At 45.9% G+C, this 19,152-nt stretch overlaps 1 protein-coding gene and 1 non-coding gene across 2 annotated transcripts in view; both read right to left on the bottom strand.

Annotated features, from left to right (window-relative positions):
• The window catches only part of LOC126263395 (paired box pox-neuro protein-like), a 304,751-nt gene that overhangs the window by 46,885 nt on the left and 238,714 nt on the right, over positions 1–19,152 (bottom strand). The window lies entirely within an intron of this gene.
• On the bottom strand, positions 1,928–2,002 carry Trnas-cga (transfer RNA serine (anticodon CGA)). Its single transcript has one exon. It is a non-coding gene; the product is annotated as a tRNA-Ser (tRNA).

Raw genomic sequence — 19,152 nt, 5'->3', positions numbered from 1 at the left:
TTAGACAGTACATTACCTTTGCTCAACTTAAGACGCGTCCATTCATTGTCCTTGTTGTTCTGGACTTTCCAAAGCTTCCACCGGGTCAGAGATACGAGGGCTATTCCGAAAGTAAGGTCCGATAGGTCGCGAAATGGAAACCACGGTAAAAATCAAAAATGTTTTATTTGCAACAGTTAGATACACCTTGCAGCTACTTATCTCCATAGTCGCCGACCCGACTTAGACGTGTATCGTAGCGTTGTACCAACTTTCCCATACCCTCGCTATAGAAGGCAGCCGCCAGTGCTCTCCGCCAATTCTCTACGCTGGCCTACGGCTCGTTGTCTTGAGCCGAAATGTTGTCTTCATAACCAGCGGTTCATGTGACCTGAGCTGAAACTCAGAGGGAGACAATTACGGGCTGTATTGTGGGTAATCTCACATTTCCATTTGAAAACGATGCAGGAGCATCTTCATTGCCCCTGCAGAATGCGGCTGAGAATTGTCTTGAAGACGAAACAGCACGACAGTTATGTAATGTTAGCTGCATAGCTTCAGGGGAAATTTCTCACCAGGCCCCCGTACTTGGCGGCAGACGCTATTTTCTAGACATCTTTACGCACTCACTGCGAGCTCAGAAATGAGAAGAGCGACGTGATGTTAACTGGGGTTATACTAGAGACACTACCCAACACATCTGTGCAAAGCTTTATCGGATTTTCATAGTCGTTTCCATTTCGTGACCGATCGGACCTTACTTTCGGAATAGCCCTCGTACTTCCAATACCACAATTTCCCTTTTGAAACGTGTAGTATTTCGACTCCTCTGTTAGCTTCTTCAGTCTGTGAGTAACACTTTGAATCACCCTGTAGGGAAATATATCTGGTAGGGACCTGTTTCTTGTACTCTGCTGATGGGACTATATGGAAAATGGAGGGTTGACACCGAGTCGTTGTGGACCATCGATAACCTGTACAGCTTTGCGGAGGTGGCGGATCATCCATTCGTGAAACACTTGCTGTCGTCCTGTGTGGTGATTTACGCGTGTGGAAACCATGTACAAGTTGTACGGAAGATGTATGTACATAGTGTTATCCGCATTGACGTGAATTCTGTCGTAATCTCCGAAGTGCCTTGACCCATGACCCATTCCGAGTTTTAAGTCGGTTAACTTGCAACCTTCTGTCATGTTCAGTGCGCACCTGTCTGTAACTGGATCGCTCGGAAACCATGTATACACGCACGCCATGCTCTGCACCTAAAAGCAACATTCGGGCGTCATACACGCCACGTCTTTAAGTGGGGCAATGCTTCCCGTGAGTTTTAGCCATTTGTTTGTACGTCATAAATGAATGTCGTTTCTGTTTTGCAGTAATATCTTGTATGGATGATCGGAGAATGAAAGGATGTATAGGAAGATATTCCATGCAGAACAGTCGATAAAGGATCGTGGCCAACGAAGCTAACTTACTGACACAATAGATCGGACACTCAACACTTCTGCCATTATCCTATCAGAAAAGGTGAGTAATGTATTCCTTAAATTTTGTTCTCGATTTTATGATCAAGAATAACACACAGCGTTCCTCCTCCTTCGGGCAAAATTCTGTCAAAAATCTGTTTCACACGGAAGATTCAAATCGCGTATCTGTAGATTCGGTCCCTTAGGGCTACCGCGCTAGGTGTAGCAACGGGGACGGATCTCATTTCTGTGCAGATACAGCGAAAATAAGCTATTACATCAAGGATGAAATCACTTTTTGAACATCCCACGACGAGCCTCATTCTATCGCTCTTGTAATTGATACAGTAAAACATTTTGTAGCAGAAGAGCTCGTAAGAATAGCAGAAATTGTTTTAGTGAGGTTATTTCATTCATGAATGAGATTTTCACTATGCAGCGGAGTGTGCGCTGATATGAAACTTCCTGGCAGATTAAAACTGTGTCCCCGACCGAGACTCGAACTCGGGACCTTTGCCTTTCGCGGGCAAGTGCTCTACCAACTGAGCTATCGAAGCACGACTCACACCTAGTACTCACAGCTTTACTTCTGCCAGTATCCGTCTCCTACCTTCCAAACTTTACAGAAGCTCTCCTGCGAACCTTGCAGAACTAGCACTCCTGAAAGAAAGGATACTGCGGAGACATGGCTTAGCCACAGCGGAAGTTCATTCATAGTTTGAAGTCTCAGTAACAACGTCGTGTGGAGCACGGACCTGTTGCAAGTTTTTCAGTTGGAAGCTATTTCGGCGATTTGCTCGTCCGTCAGTCAAAGGCACCCGGTGTTCCCCGTAGATCATCCATCCAAGGACTAACCGAGGCAACGTTGCTTAACTTCGGTGATCTGGTGGAACCGGTGTTGCTAAAGTGGTAAGGCTTTGGCTGTCGGCGAAGGGTAATCAAGGGCGACAGCATTGCCAAAGATATAGCCGGTTTTTTCTGGTTCCACACACAGAGACTCTTTTTCCTAAATAAAGAAGGTAAAATGTAGTGACACTGAGTGGAGAGATTGAAGTTGACAGTTGCATGTTAAAAGAGCAATTTCAATTTCTCAGTAATTTGCTTTCAGTAAATCGCGAACTGATCTTAACTGTTGCATTGAAAAGATGCTCTGTAACCAGAATCAGTACATACAGTGTAGATTATATGAGCTTTGTCTCTGTCATATTTTTCTGGAGAAGCATGGTCATCTGTGACATTTCCGGGCGCTTTCAGTCAGTCATTACACTGGCCGTTGAAAGTGCACTAAAGAGACAGCTTACACTACACTCGTTCGTCCTCTGTTAGAATATTGGTGCGCGGTGTGGGATCCTTACCAGGTGGGATTGACGGAGGACATCGAAAGGGTGCAAAAAAGGGCAGCTCGTTTTGTATTATCACGTAGTAGGGAAGAGTGTGTGGCAGATATGATACGCGAATTGGGATGGAAGTCTTTACAGCAAAGACTTTTTTCGTCGCGCGAGATCTATTTACGAAATTTCAGTCACCAACTTTCTCTTCCGAATGCGAAAATATTTTGTTGAGCCCAACCTACATAGGTAGGAATGATCATCAGAATAAAATAAGAGAAATCAGAGCTCGAACAGAAAGGTTTAGGTGTTCGTTTTTCCCGCGTGCTGGTCGGGAGTGGAATGGTAGAGAGATAGTATGATTGTGGTTCGACGAACCCTCTGCCAAGCACTTAAATGTGAATTGCAGAGTAGTCATGTAGATGTAGATGTAGATGCATGCTTGCGGATGGCTTTGAAACACACTTGTCGCGGGACACTTGTTATGGACGGTCATAGGTCAGATGCGGCACTGCATGTTTGCAGCTGTCGGTGAAAATGTTACATTTATTCGAAGTGGTTGCTCATAGGAAAGGTTTTCGTCAATTCATTCGTGTGATATATGTATCCAACCGCTAGTTCCCAATAATTTTGCGTATTAAACTTGCTATGAATTCTGAAGGTGAGCTGATTCTCAGGCAAATTGTTTTACAAAATTTCCAAGTCTTTGTGCTTGCAGCAAGCTTGAAGCTGATTATGGGATCGTGTTCTGATCACTCAGTTCGAAGCATTATATATTCAATTTTGTCATTCGCCCTTTCAGTTTAGGTCACTGTATGCATTTCGTGAAGTCGTGAAAACACATTTGTGTGTTTGTGATTATTGGGATACGTTGCAGGTGTATCTAAAAAATGCCAAGTGGATCGTCTCCTTCATTTTTTATTTGAAATTAATATACAGTTTAATTAAATTCGTTGTTTCTCATTTCATTTTCCTCATTCATTTATTGAATATTTATGTATGTTTTGATGCGTGCTTTGTCTGCCGTCGGCATTCTGTATTCGCATGTTGTTACGTAACATCTTTGCCTACCTACCTGTTCTTTCTTTCTTTCTTTCTTGGGGCCTTTGGCCCGCTCCAACGCGGGGTCGGCTTTGTTAGTACGGATTTGTCAGTGTTAATTGCAGAGGGTGACCGGATGCCCTTCCTGACGCTACCCCGAACCCCCCGGGACGGAAGTAAGGTACCACAGCTGTCTCCGTCTAATGTAAGTCATGAAATAGTGCGAAAGTTTTCAGATGTCTGCGAGTCGTGTAACTGAGGCGGAACTTGCGGACCAGCCCGGTATTCACTAAGCGGGATGTGGAAAACCGCCTAAAAACCACATCCAAGCTGGCCGGCATACCGGCCCTCGTCGTTAATCTGCCGGCCGGATTCGATCCGTGGCTGGCGCGCCAACCCGAGTCCATGAAGCAGCGCATTAGTGCTTTTTTTGTAGTAACAATAATATTTTATTTATTCATTTAATTTTAATGTCCCAAAAGAAAAATCATATATAAAAAAGAAGGGAAAGAAATATAGGGCCGAAGTGACATCGTCGTCACTTCACTGGGAGTACATCCTATCCCTCGAAACAACGTAAACCTAGGACTCCCCACCGCTTCGGGGGGTTATGAAACATGATGCCTAGAAAGTTCGCAAAATGGGTTTTATATTTAGAGTGGCGTCGGATGATTTCGTGTTGTTCTAGTAGATAATGCCAATAGTCCATGCCCGATATCAAGGTCCGCGAGAGCACGTAGTGCGATGCGTGTCCTCCAATCCATCGGGTTGCCGATGTTTTTTGTGAGGGAAAAAAGACAGAGTCAGGGAAAAATAAAGCGTCCGTCGTGATCGTGGATTCGTCGGTGCGTCGGAGGAGGGCCATGATGCGTTGCGTCAGCCGCCAAACATCCTTTGCCTCACCGCACTGCAGAGAGTGTTCGTCGGTGTCCTGCATGCCACGTATAAGGCAGAGCGGGGAATCCACCATGCGAATGTCGTACAATCGTTGGCGGTTGACTGTCTTGCGGTTGGTTAGTGTACACCATGACGATCGCGCTGCTGTGGTGAGGAGAGGTGTATGGACAGCTCGCCAAATCTGTCGCCAGTCTCGCGTTGGGTATTTCAGTTCGACAACATTGCTGCCATGATGACGCCGCAAGTATCGATATATCTCACGTGTAGTGGGGATTTTTGTAGAAGGTATCTGTAACTGGACATAACTAAAATCAACAAAAAATCGAGCGACGTGAGAAAAAGAGGGCGGGATTGTGCCGACCGCCATCGGTGGTTCAAAGGACGTCGGAAGAAGCACATCCAGGATGGCCGACGTGATGGCGTGTTGCCGTTGGTTCCAAGTGCGTAGCGTCGCTCGCAGGTATAGCTAGAGCCTTGTGCCGCACATCCGTGAGGTTAAGGCCTCCAGAATGGTGTGGGAGAGTTAAAGTCTCGTATTTGATCTTAAACAACATTCCTTGGCTGACATAGTATCCAAAGGCCGCCATTAATCTGTCAGCAATACCATGTGTGATTGGCAGTACCTGTGCCCGGTGCGGCAGTCGCGAGGCCAGGTGAACATTAGTGTAGTCCACCCTTTGGAGCAGGTTGTGCGTTCGGAGTGAATTGTTGCGTATGTGCAGTCGGACGTGTTGGAGGAGACGTCGATAGCTCGCCGCCGCTGATTGCCGTAGTGATCGGGTGAACAATACACCTAAGCATCGCAAGATGTCCACCGTCGTAAACGGACTGTGCGGAGAGTCCAGCCCTCGACCGACGTGCATGATCTTGGTTTCATTCATGTTGACCCTGCTTCCCGCAGCTACTCCGTACGTATTAAGAAGGGTAACCACCTTACTTACTTCGTTCTCTGACCGGACGAGTATCATCAAGTCGTCGGCATATGCACGACACGTGAAGGAGCTCGCACGGAGTCGGACGCCTGTTAGAGTCCGTCTAAGAGTCTGCATCAATGGTTCGAGAGCTATTGTAAACAATATCATCGACAAGGGACATCCTTGCCTAACTGAGCTGCAAACAGGAATCGTTCCTACCTCCCTGCCATTGACTCTCACCGTCGAAGAAGCGCCGCGAAGGAGGCGCATGAGGACGGTAATAAAATCCTGTGGTATCACCATGCGTCGCATGGTCAAGTCAAGGAAATCATGGTTGATCCTGTCAAAGGCACGATCAAAATCCACCGATACGAACGCCGCTCGCATGCGACAAGCTTCCGTCAGGGAAATTACGTCACGGTATTCGCCGAGGATAGAATGTATGTTGCTCCGAACCCTTGGACAAGCCTGGTCTGGTGGTATTGGGCCGGCCGTGGTGGCCAAGCGGTTAAAGGCGCTACAGTCTGGAACCGCGCGACCGCTACGGTCGCAGGTTCGAATCCTGCCTCGGGCATGGATGTATGTGATGTCCTTAGGTTAGTTAGGTTTAAGTAGTTCTAAGTTCTAGGGGACTGATGACCTTAGAAGTTAAGTCCCATAGTGCTCAGAGCCATTTGAACCATTTGGTGGTATTGTCTTGGATATTACAATCTTGAGCCTTGCCGCCAACATTCGCGCAAAGATCTTATAGTCAGTATTGAGCATCGTGAGCGGTCTAAATTGATGGGCACTGACACTCGCAGTCGATTTCGGTATTGGTATAAGCAGTCCCGCCAAGAACTGCGACGGAACGTCCGTGTCAGGGCTCAATAACTCATAATACATCGATACCAACTGGGACATCATTAAATCCGCAAATGCGCGATAAAATTCGAGTGTCAGCCCATCTGGCCCAGGGGATTTATGCACCGCACCCTTCGCGAGTGCGCCCCGGATGTCATCTTCCGTTGGGGGTTCCAATAGCGCCTCTGCATCCGGACCATTCACCTCCGTTTGCATCTGTCGCAAAATTTCTTCTCCTGTCCGATTGTCCGTCGGCGTCCCAGTGAAAAGGAGGCGGTAATGCTCCAGAAACTCAGCAGCAATGTCCTGTTGTGAAGTCAAGGGCCGACCATCGTCATCATGGAGCACTGTGATTAGGGATAGGCGATTACGCGCTTGTCCCTTGGACACATGATGCATGCTAATACGTTCTCTATCGACGTTGTCCAAGCACCGAGCACGGATCGAAAGTCCCTCCAGTCGACGTCTCGTGATCTATAAAATGCAGGCCTGAATGCGATGGACTTCCGCTTGACGCTCGGGCGATGGGGCCCTGGAGGACAGGTCGCGGAGCACCATGTAGTAATAATCAAGTGTATTTCGGAGCCAAGGGGGTGGTGCTATAGACGAATGTTGAAAATTAGGTGGACTGATAAGGTAAGGAACGAGGAGGTTCTACGCAGAATCGGAGAGGAAAGGAATATGTGGAAAACACTGATAGGACATCTGCTAAGACATGAGGGAATGACTTCCGTGATACTAGAGGGAGCTGTAGAGGGCAAAAACTGTAGAGGAAGACAGAGATTGGAATACGTCAAGCAAGTAATTGAGGACGTAGGTTGCAAGTGCTACTCTGAGATGAAGAGGTTAGCACAGGAAAGGAATTCGTGGCGGGCCGCATCAAACCAGTCAGTAGACTGATGACCAAAAAAAAAAAAAATCTCGGAGCCATTTCGCTTTTTCCTTGCCATACGTTATGAGAGCTCTTCGTATCGCCGGTTTTGCACACTGCAGCCACCATGAAAGAACCGTACGGTGCAGCGGCAGACGGCGAGTGCAAGTCTGCCATGTTTCTTCGATCCGCTGGCGACATTCGAGATCCACCAGTAAGGATGAATTAAGTTTACAGGAACTACGACTCCGCCAGACCCGCTGCCGTGGGAGGGTTAACGTGCAAAAATATGCAAGGTGATCCGTAAAAGCTGTGGGCCACGTTCAGCAGCCGACACGTGATCTCGTAATCCATCAGAAACATAAATCCGATCCAGCCTGCTCGCCGAGCGGCCAGTAAAATACGTGTAGCCCTCTCGCTGTCCATGGATCTTTTCCCACGTGTCCATTAGGGCCATGTCCCGGCAGATCGTGTTCAATGCGTGGCAGGAGCTCAAATTAGGAATTTGATCCTTCGGTGTGAGTACACAGTTAAAATCCCCCCCCCCCCTACCAAGATGTGGTCATACCTCCCATGGAATAGGGGGGCAATCTCCTCCGAGTAGAAGTGTGCACGCGCCTGTCGATTGTCAGATCCGGAGGGTGCATAGATGTTGACGACTCGAATACCGTTCACGGTCATAGCCAAACCTCGAGCCGAAGGAAGGTAATCGAGGTCACACATCGGAATCCCTTCCCGGAGTAGTATCGCTGTGCCACGTCCTCCATCGGGAGTCGGTGCTAGGTAAGTGTCGTATCCATGCACGTCGGGAAAAGCAGCATTGCAGGTTTCCTGCATCAGCAGAATATCAACGTCTGTGGCGTAAATCATGTCCCGGAGAAGTTGCATCTTTGCAAGCGAACGTGCGGTGTTAATGTTCACTGTGCCCACCTTACATGCTTGGTTCGTTGTGGTTGTCACGCTCGTGTCATGTCATTGAGAACTCCAAGGGCTTTAGTCCACTATTCGTGCTCAGAGGGGTGCACGCCAACGGGTTGCCCTCCGTTGTTGTCGTTCCGTGGTGTGCATCCTGTAAGTGAGAGGTCATCATTTGGGGGTAGCAATTCCTGTATGTCTTCGACTGGTTCCGCCCAGTCGCAGTGGTCATCCATCCGAGAAACGTCCTCTGATGTATTTCGACGTGGCTGCCGGGACATTGGTGTCCCTGACTCCTTCGTCGGCAGCGATGGTTCAGGCGGTGTCAATGAAGAGGGACCATCTGAAAGGCAGGAGGACATCCGGTCACCATCTGACGGAATCCTGTCAGCGTCCTCTAAAGGCACGTGTTCCGCGTCAGACAGTTCTTCGGCTAGGATACCTTCCGTGTCCCCTAGGCTAGGGGGGGGGGGGACTTGTCACCCGAACTATGGCGACGCTTTTTGCGACGGTTCGGCGATCGCTGTTTGGGTGCCCTGCCCTCTGCTGCCTCACTGTGTTCGTCGATCGTTCGTTGGTCTGTTGCCGGCGCCACTGTCTCGACCTCTACTTCCACGCCGCGTGCTACATGTGAGTTTTCGGAAGGTTCCTCCCTCAACTGACGTGACATGGGTGTAGGGACATTCTCCGAGTTACCTCCATGCTCCCGTAACTCGATCTGCTCTTGCATGAACACGTCCTTGTCACGCTCCGAATTTGGAAACACCTCCCGGCGGGCCACCGACACGTACGTCATCGGCAGTTGCGTGGGAACTTCTCGCTGTGACGCTTCATGTGGCAGTTGCACGACGCGGCGTTGTAGGCATTCCGAGCGGAATGTCCTTCTCCACCGCAGCCAGAACAGGTGCGTGGCTGGCCATCGTAAATCACAATAGCTCGACATCCCCCAATGTATAAATAAGAAGGGATATGTTTAGTAAGGGCGATCCGCACCTGTCGGACGCCGTTTAGCACAGGATAGGTGCTAAAACGTGCCCAGCGTTCAGGCGTATGACTAAGTACCGTTCCATATGGTCGCAGCGATTCAGTAACCATCGATTCTGGCACCTCAAACGGCAATTCAAAGATCCGAATGACCCTCACACCCAGTCCTGAAGGAGCTACTGTTACATCGCTGATATGGCCATCAGAGTGTCGAAATTTAAATCCTCTTTGAGCAGCAGAGAGAATTCTTTCACACGCAGCTTCATCGGTCATCTTTACGTACATTGTACTGCTTACAATGGACAGGTGTATTCCAATTATGTCTGCAGTAGGTAAACGAACTTCTTCCCTCAAAAAACGCTCTATTTCGAAAGCTTTGGGTCTGGCAAATTCGTTGTCGAACGTAAATTGGAGCATAGTCTTTCGAAAATTGTGTGCCATGGCGATCGAGTCAGACAACAACACCCGCGAGTACCGGCGGTGTAAACACTTCCTCGTCCACGCGCGCCCGCGGCCGGGACAGCAGGTCCGTGCCGCGCCACCGCCTAAAGCAGACTGTGAGCGCTCTCGGCTACCCTGGCAGGTTCTTTGCCTACCTAACTGTGACCCATGGTAGTGACGGGCCCGGGTTCGAATCCCGGCTGGGTCGGAGATTTTCTCCGCTTAGGGACTGGGTGTTGTGTTGTTTTCATCATCATTTCATCCACATCCGATGCGCAGGTCGCCCAATGTAGCGTCGAATGTAGTAAGACTTGCACAAAGGCGGCTGGACCTGTCCCGCAAGGGGCCTCCCGGCCAATGACCCCAAACGCTCATTTCCATTTCCATGGTAAATATGATGAGATGACTCAGTTCTCAGATTGTTTTCACTGTTTATAATAATAAATACCCCGTCTTCTGCAAGGAAGTTCTTCATTTGAGAAGGTAAGTCTTAAGGTCAGTGGCTGAGTTAATAATTGCTAGAGCAGATTCTATAGCGTATGTGTGTTCATGTTCCACAAAACTAAGGTGGACGCAGTATTCTGTCCATGTGATCATCTTTACCTAATAGTCCATGCCTATTGAACTGATTCAAATAACTTGGAGAAGTACTGGCAGCGGCTGGTCATTTTCCTGTTTAAGTGTTGTGTTTACAGAAAGCTGCCCCCATCAAGGTTGCACACTGGTCGGCTAAAAGTTTATCACAATTATGTGTGTTAGATAGGATGATACGAGTGATTTTTCAGATTCGTTAATGTTTAATTAGACCTACCATGCTTGCCATTCATAAGTTGCACAACTTAATGTTAGTGTGGACTATTCTTTCAAATTATTTTCCCTTTTCAAAGTCAGTCAGCATTTCATTGACTGGTGGTTCACGAATTTTGCGCGCGGGACTAACCGAGCGGTCTCAGGCGCTGCAGTCATGAACTGTACCGCTGGTCCCGGCGGAGGTTCGAGTCCTCCCTCGGGCATGGGTGTGTGTGTTTGTCATTAGGATAATTTAGGTTATGTAGTGTGTAAGCTTAGGGACTGATGACCTCAGCAGTTAAGTCCCATAAGATTTCACACACATTTTTTCACGAATTTTTGTAACAAGTTACAGTTTCACTACATCAGGGCTTGCAAGTTTCAAGTTCTAAACGAGCAGGCACCTTATCAGCTGTTCAGGCGCTTCCTCACAGCTTCAATGATGCCGGAACTCGTATCCTGAACACTTCCCTTCGCAAACAGAGCTCTTACCGAGTGAGCAATACAGGCAGCTTCGTCAAAGCTATGGGAGTGAGTCGGGAGTCAAGCCATAACTCAGCCAGTAACAGCATTGCGCGGAGAACGCAAGGTTCCGTGTTAGAATCCCATATATTCATTTTAGACGGAAGAAATGGCTTCTTATTGTCCTGTCATCGTAAGCATCAGGTGTAAAATAATAATAATAATAATAATAGTAACGGGTGTACAATACTAGCAAATACAGAATACCCCAGAAGACATGACAATGTAGCAAAAATAATACATCAACAGCTTGCCTTACAACATAAACTTATAAAACAACACTTTCCCACAAACAAGTATGCACCACAAAATGTACTGGAGAATGATGAATACAAATTATACTGGAACACAACCATTATAACAGATAAAATAACACCACATAACAAACCTGACATCATACTCACCAATAAAAAGAAGAAATTAACACAACTAATCGAAATATCCATACCCAATACAACAAATATACAAAAGAAAACAGGAGAAAAAATTGAAAAATACATCCAACTGGCTGAGGAAGTCAAGGACATGTGGCATCAGGATAAAGTTGACATTATACCAATTATACTATCAAATACAGGGGTCATACCACACAATATCCACCAGTACATCAATGCAATACAGCTACATCCAAACTTATATATACAACTACAGAAATCCGTAATTATTGATACATGTTCAATTACCCGAAAGTTCCTAAATGCAATATAACATATAGTGTACAGTTAAAAGGAAGGCACGCTTCATCAAGGTCCGCGTCACTTTCCATTTTTGACCACACATAACGTCTGAGAAAAGAAAGAAAGAATAATAATAATAATAATATATACAGTGAGGCGGAAGGATTCATGATTGCAATCCAGGATCAAACAATAAACATCAGATATTACAGCAAGCATATTATTAAAGATCCCAATACCGCAACAGATAAATGCAGACTTTGCAAACAACAAATAGAAACAGTAGATCACATCACATGCGGATGTACGATACTAGCAAATACAGAATACCCCAGAAGACATAACAATGTAGCAAAAATAATTCAACAACTCGCCATACAACATAAACTAATAAAACAACACGTTCCCACAAACAAGTATGCACCACAAAATGTGCTGGAGAATGATGAATACAAATTATACTGGAACAGAACCATTATAACAGATAAAATAACACCACATAGCAAACCTGACATCATACTGACCAATAAAAAGAAGAAATTAACGCAACTAATCGAAATATCCATACCCAATACAACAAATATACAGAGGAAAACAGGAGAAAAAATTGAAAAATACATCCAACTGGCTGAGGAAGTCAAGGACATGTGGCATCAGGATAAAGTTGACATTATACCAATTATACTATCAACTACAGGAGTCTTACCACACAATATCCACCACTACATCAACGCAATACAGCTACATCCAAACGTATATATACGACTACAGAAATCTGTAATGATTGATACATGTTCAATTACCCGAAAGCTCCTAAATGCAGTGCAACATATAGCGTACAGTTAAAAGGAAGTCACGCTTGATCAAGGTCCGCGTCACTTTCCATTTTTAACCAGACATAATGTCTGATAAAGGAAAGAAAGAAATAATAATAATAACCCTCTTTACTTAAGTCGAACAGAGAAAACTAAGATGCAGTGCATTCGTAGGTACGTAGTTTTTTCATTCTTCCGACCTAGTTTAGTAAAGAGTGTGGCAAGTACATAGTGTATACGCCCACAGCGTCAGCACAGCAACCATCGTGATATACACGTGAGGAGAATTAGGAACGGAGACGTTAACAGAGGAGCCCCGCGGGGAAGACAAAGGTGGTAATGCGAGATAGGCTAAAACCGGAAGGGGTCGTAAAGTTGAGTGCTGCGTGTTGGGCGCGGGCGGACACGTGCGCCCCGCCATGTGTCGTGTGTGGACACAGAGCCGTCACCTGGGGCCGTACAAGCGATGCTCCGATAGCGGCACATGTGTTTCACTCCACACGCTCGATACGCATCTCCGACAGCGCTTCCGACTATAGCGTCGTCGGAGAGTACAAAAAATTAAGGGGACGGAGGAAGACAGGGAGATACACAGGAGAGGACTACACAGCTATGGAAAAAGCTGAAAAATGAGTAGTGTCGACGGAAGTTAACACCTATAATCGTATAGGAAAGGAAAAAAATATGATGTATTTAGGTGTTTCCTTCAGAAAATAATTTAACAGTTAGTTTTACGTAGGTTTTTAACAGAGACGGACCTGGAACTTTATATGGCCACTCAGTCGTCACCTCCAAAATACTAAAAATACTCCATATGCTCATTTATTGACCCCCCTCCCCCCTCCCCCCCCCCACCACTCACGCCGGCCAGGGTGGCCGTGCGGTTCTAGGCGCTTCAGTTTGAAACCGCGCGACCGCTACGGTCGCAGGTTCGAATACTGCCTCGGGCATGGATGTGTGTGATGTCCTTAGGTTAGTTAGGTTTAGGTAGTTCTAAGTTCTAGGGGACTGGTGATCTCAGATGTTAAGTCCCATAGTACTCAGAGCCATTTGAGCCATTTGAACGGGTGATATACAATACGTACAAGAACAAAGAGGGAACAATAAGAGTGGAAGATGAAGAACTAAGTGCAAGGATTAAAAAAGGTGTTAGACAGGGATGCAGTCTTTCGCCCCCACTGTTCAATCTATACATCGAAGAAGCAATGACGGAAATCAAAGGAAGGTCCAAGAGTGTAATTAAAATTCAAGGTGCAACGATATCTATGATAATAAATCTGCTGATGACATTGCTGTGCTGAGTGAAAGAGAAGAAGAATTACAGGGTCTGCTGAATGGAATGAACAGTTTAATCAGCACGGGATATGGAAAAAATGGTTCAAATGGCTCTAAGTACTATGGGACTTAACAGCTGAGGACATCAGTCCCCTAAACTTAGAAGTACTTAAACCTAACTAACCTGAGGACATCACACACGTCCATCCCGAGGCAGGATTCGAACCCGCGACGGTAGCAACCGCGTGGTTCCGGACTGAAGCGCCTAGAACCACTCGGCCACCGCGGCCGGCGGGGGTAAGGAAAGAGAGTAAATCGAAGAAGAATGAACGTAATAAGAAGTAGTAGAAATGAGAACAGCGAGAGATCAGGTTTGGTGATCACGAAGTAGATGAAATTAAGGATTTGTGCTCTCTAGCCAACAAAATAACTCATGACGAACGGTGCAAGGAGGACATAAAAAGCAGACTAGTACTGCCTAAAAAGTTGTTCCTGGCCACGAGAAATGTTCCTGGAGCCACTCTGAAGCAATTCTGAATGTGTGGGGCGTCGCATTGTCTTGCTGGAAGTGCCCAAGTCTGTCGAAATGCACAATAGACGTGTATGGACGCAGGTGATCAGACAGGATGCTTACGTACGTGTCACCTGTCATAGTCGTATCTAGACGTGTCAGGGGTCCCATACCATTCCAACTGCACACCCCTCACACAATTACAGAGCCTCCACCAGCTTGAACATTCCCCTGCGGACATGTAGGGTCCATGGATTCATGAGGTTCTCTCCATATCCTTACACGTCCATCCGCTCGATACAATTTGAATCGAAACTCGTCCGACCAGGCAACATGTTTCCAGTCATCAACAGTCCAATGTCGATGTTGACAGGCCCAGGCGAGGCATAAGGCTTTGTGTCGTGCAGTCATTGGTACACGATATGGCCTTCGGCTCCGAAAACCCATATCGATGATGTTTCGTTAAATGGTTCTTACGCCGACACTTGTTGATAGCCCAGCATTGAAATCTGCAGCAGTTTGCGGAAGGTTTGCATTTCAGTCAAGTTGAGCGATTCTCTTCAGTCGTCGTTGGTCCCGTTGTTGCAGGATCTTTTTCCATCCGCAGCGATGGTGTAGGTTTGATGTTTTACCGGAGTTTTGATATTTACGGTACACTCGTGATGGTCGTAAGGGAAAGTCCCTACTTCATCACTACCTCGAAGATGCTGTGTCCCATCGCTCGTGCGCACACTATATCACCACGTTCAAACTCACATAAATCTTGATAACCTCCCATTTTAGCAGCAGTAACCGATCTAACAACTGCACCAGGCACTTGTTTCACAAGGGCGCTGCCGACTGCAGCGCCGGATTCTGCCTGTTTACATATCTCTGTATTTGAATACGCATGCCTATACTAGTTTCTTTGGCGCTTCAGTGTATTTGATAAATAATTCAACGTACTGGCAGAAATACTTAGCACCTTAGCGCACAAGGTGACCTCAAGTTAAAGTAACACTCTCATTTGCACAGATTCAAATTAATACAGAAGAGATCTGAATGAATATATTTCAGAAATTGAGCTTTCCTATTAACGACAGACTGGTATGAGCAAGGCGACACATTCACATGCACATTTACAAATAACGAATACAAATACGTACATACATAGATAGCCGGCCGGAGTGGCCGTGCGGTTCTAGGCGCTACAGTCTGGAGCCGAGCGACCGCTACGTTAGCAGGTTAGAATCGTGCCTCGGGCGTGAATGTGTGTGATGTCCTTAGGTTAGTTAGGTTTAAGTAGTTGTAAGTTCTAGGCGACTGATGACCTCAGATGTTAAGTCGCATAGTGCTCAGAGCCATTTTAACCATACATAGATATAAATATAGATACGATTATATCAGGTGTATTGTAATTATGATTACAGAGACGTTAACTGTCCGTTATTGGAGACGGCTACGTGGTTGAGAATATCAGTGTGTCATCATCATGGTAATACCCTGCATAATGCTTCCGTTGTCAATGTCCGAGGAGGCTGCTTCAAATTTCGACGATAGTTCTCATTACTCAAAGTAATACGTTAACAAACATGGAGTTTAAGAAACGTGTTTTCCCCGAGTTCACAAAATTAGTACGTCTAGCGTGTCTCCCAAACAGACTCTACTGACCACCTCGTCAGGTACAGAACAGCACGGAAATAGGTAAAGTTTTCTTTTCTTTTTTTAAAAAAAATTAGCGCTAGCAGTCACAAACTTTGTCAACTATTGTATCACTTATTTATTTAGCACCATCTTTCGAGGTAATACCCCATCTTCAGGCTAAATGGCACCTCGAAACATGTCGCTAAATAAATAAGTAATACAATATTTGACAAAGTTTGTGACTGACAGCGCTCATTAAAAAAAAATAAATAAATAAATCTTTCCATATTTATTGAGACAGTAACGGTCGAAAAATGGTCTAAATGGCTTCAAGCACGAAACATAGCGCCGCGCGGGATTAGCCGAGCGCTCTCAGGCGCTGCAGTCATGGACTGTGCGGCTGGTCCCGACGGAGGTTCGAGTCCTCCCTCGGGCATGGGTGTGTGTGTTTGTCCTTAGGATAATTTAGGTTCAGAAGTGTGTAAGCTTAGGGACTGATGACCTTAGCAGTTAAGTCCCATAAGATTTCACAAACATTTGAACATTTTTGAACGAAAAATAGCCTTCCCTGTTGAGTATAGTGGGCTGTCCTGAGTGAAAGCCGTCGGTGCCTGCATGACGGCGGCAGAGAGCTGGTGTACCGTGTAGAGGCGTTGCGTGCCACGCGCAAGTTTGACGGGACGCTGGGCTCGGCACGGCCTTGCCTACGTGTCGGCTATCAGATGCTGGCCAACGCTTCCCAGCAAACACCTGTCCGCCGCTCCAACGGCCTTATCGCGCTACCTACGTGTTACCTGAATTACAGCGAGAGCCCGCCTTAGCGAAAGTGACACGAAAGCTGTCGCCTCAACGTTGCTTCACTAAATGTCAAAGTGTGTTTTAAACAGTTAAACCGATCGCATTAAAGGAACACAGTAGAAGCTGAAGGCAAAGAGGCCAAGCAGAAGTCTCTTTCTCGACGTTTTCTAACAACTTTAATCTCGTGGTTATGCAACTGGCGCAGATCCAGCGGGGGGTTGGAACACTTGAGCGAAGTGACACCCCTACAGAGACATATACATATCTGCAGACTCTACGGATCTTGCTGGGATAAGTGGATTTTCGCACATAGTCTTCTACATCTAGATGTACAAAAACATACATTCTCCGCAAGCCTTCGTACGGTGCATGGTGGAGGACACCTTGCACCACTACTAGTCATGTCTCTTCTTGTTGCAGTCGCAAACAGAGCGAGGGAAAAACTACTATCTATATGCCTTCGTACAAGCTCTAATATCTCGTATCTTATCTTCGTGGTCCTTACGTGAAATGAGCGTTGGCGGCAGCAGAATCGTTCTGCAGTCAGCTTCGAATACCAGTTCTCTAAATAATCTCAATAGCGTTCCGCCAAAGATCGTCGTCTTTCCTCCAGAAATTCCCATTTGAGTTCACGGGGTATTAGCTAAGAACAACACGGCAACAAATCTGAGAGCCCGCTTTTGAAATGCTTCAATGTCTTCCTTTAATCCAACCTGGTGGGGGTCGTAAAAACTTAATACATGAGAAAAGGTCGCTCTACTATTTTATAAGCAGAAATAATTCAAAAGCCAAAATCGCTTAAATACTGTTTACTCGATGACCGGTTTCAACACATTAAAGGTGTCATAATCGGATGTGAATGTAGCTTAACGTTTATAAACCATTTGGATATAAAGATACATGAGGCAGACCAGCTGATATAAAATCATTGTCACAAAAAATAAAAAACAGGTGCTCTCATGGTCATTCTTTTCCATCAGATATATAAAACCGAAGTCACATGATGTACCAAACAGTGTTATCTTGTGACTTCGGTTTTATATATCTGATGGAAAAGAATGGCACCTTTAGTGTGTTGAAACCGGTCTTGCAGTAAACATTATTTAAGCGATCTTGGCTTTTGAATTACTTCTACAATAGAGTGATCGCCCCACTAAACACTATGTGTTCACTGCAAAATATTCTATAAGCGGTCTCCATTACGATTAAACTACACTTTCCTGAAATTCTCACAATAAACTGAAGTGGGCCATTTGCGGTCCCTATTACCGTCCTTAACGCTCGTTCCATTTCATATGGCTTTGCAACGGTAGGCCTGCATATTTCATCGACGTCTCTGTGTTAAGCAGTACGCTACTAATGTTGTATTCTAACATTACAGGGTTGCGTACCGTACTTCTCTGCATCAATTTACATTTTTTACATATTTAGAGCAACCAGACATTCATCATACTAACTAAAAAATTTTGTCTCAGTCATCTTATACTCTCTTTCAGCCACTCAACGACTACACCACAGCATCAACTGCAAGCTGCCATAGAATTCTGCTCCGCCTGACCGTCAGATTATTTATGTATGTAGAGAATACAAGCGGTCCTATCACACTTCCCAGGGGCACTTCTGACGATACCCTTGTCTCTGATGAACACTTGCCATCGAGGAGAAAGCACTGGGTTTTGTTACTTGACAAATCTTCGAGACACTCATTTGGCTGGGAACCTATTCTGTACGACTGTATCTTCCTTACCAGTCTGCAGCGGGAAACCGTGTGAAACGAATTCCGGATGTCTAGCAATATGGAATCTCCGTATTGCCGTTTATCATGAGAGAATGTCATGTGAGAAAAGGGCAAGCAGAGTTTGGCTCAACCGTTGCTTTCTAAATACGTGCTGATTTGTGGGCAGAAGCTTTTCCTTCTGAAGGAAATTTTTTGTATTCGAACTGAGAATATGTTCACACATTCTGCAGCAGACCGATGTTAAGGTTATTGGTCTGTAATTTTGCGTATCCGTTCGTTTACCTTTCTTATACGAGTATGCGGGAATCATCACCTCTTGTTTCGTCATTTGGGACTTAGCGACGGGCGATAGATTCGTGATAAATGCAAGCTACGTAAGGGGCGACTTATGTTGAGTACTCTCTGTAAAAACGAGGTGGGATTGTATTCGGTCCTGGCGATTTATTTGTTCTCAGTTCTTTCAGTTGCTTCTCTACGCCAGGTGTACTTTTTCCTATGTTGTCCACAGGGGATTCTATATGACGGTCAAACGACGGTATGTGTTTACGACCTTCCTGCGTGAACGAGTTCTTAAACGCGAGATTTAAAACTTTGACTTTCCTTTCGCTGTCTTCTAGTGCCACGACAGACTGGTCAACAAGTGACTGGATAGAAGCCATCGTCCCACTTGGAGATTTTACCTACGACCAAAATTTTCTCGTGTTAACAAGATCTTTGGATGAGGT

Source organism: Schistocerca nitens, chromosome 6 (assembly GCF_023898315.1).
Source record: "Schistocerca nitens isolate TAMUIC-IGC-003100 chromosome 6, iqSchNite1.1, whole genome shotgun sequence".
NCBI lineage: Eukaryota > Metazoa > Arthropoda > Insecta > Orthoptera > Acrididae > Schistocerca > Schistocerca nitens.
The sequence above is the reverse complement of the archived record's forward strand: the minus strand, read 5'-3'. Positions and strand labels throughout refer to the sequence as shown.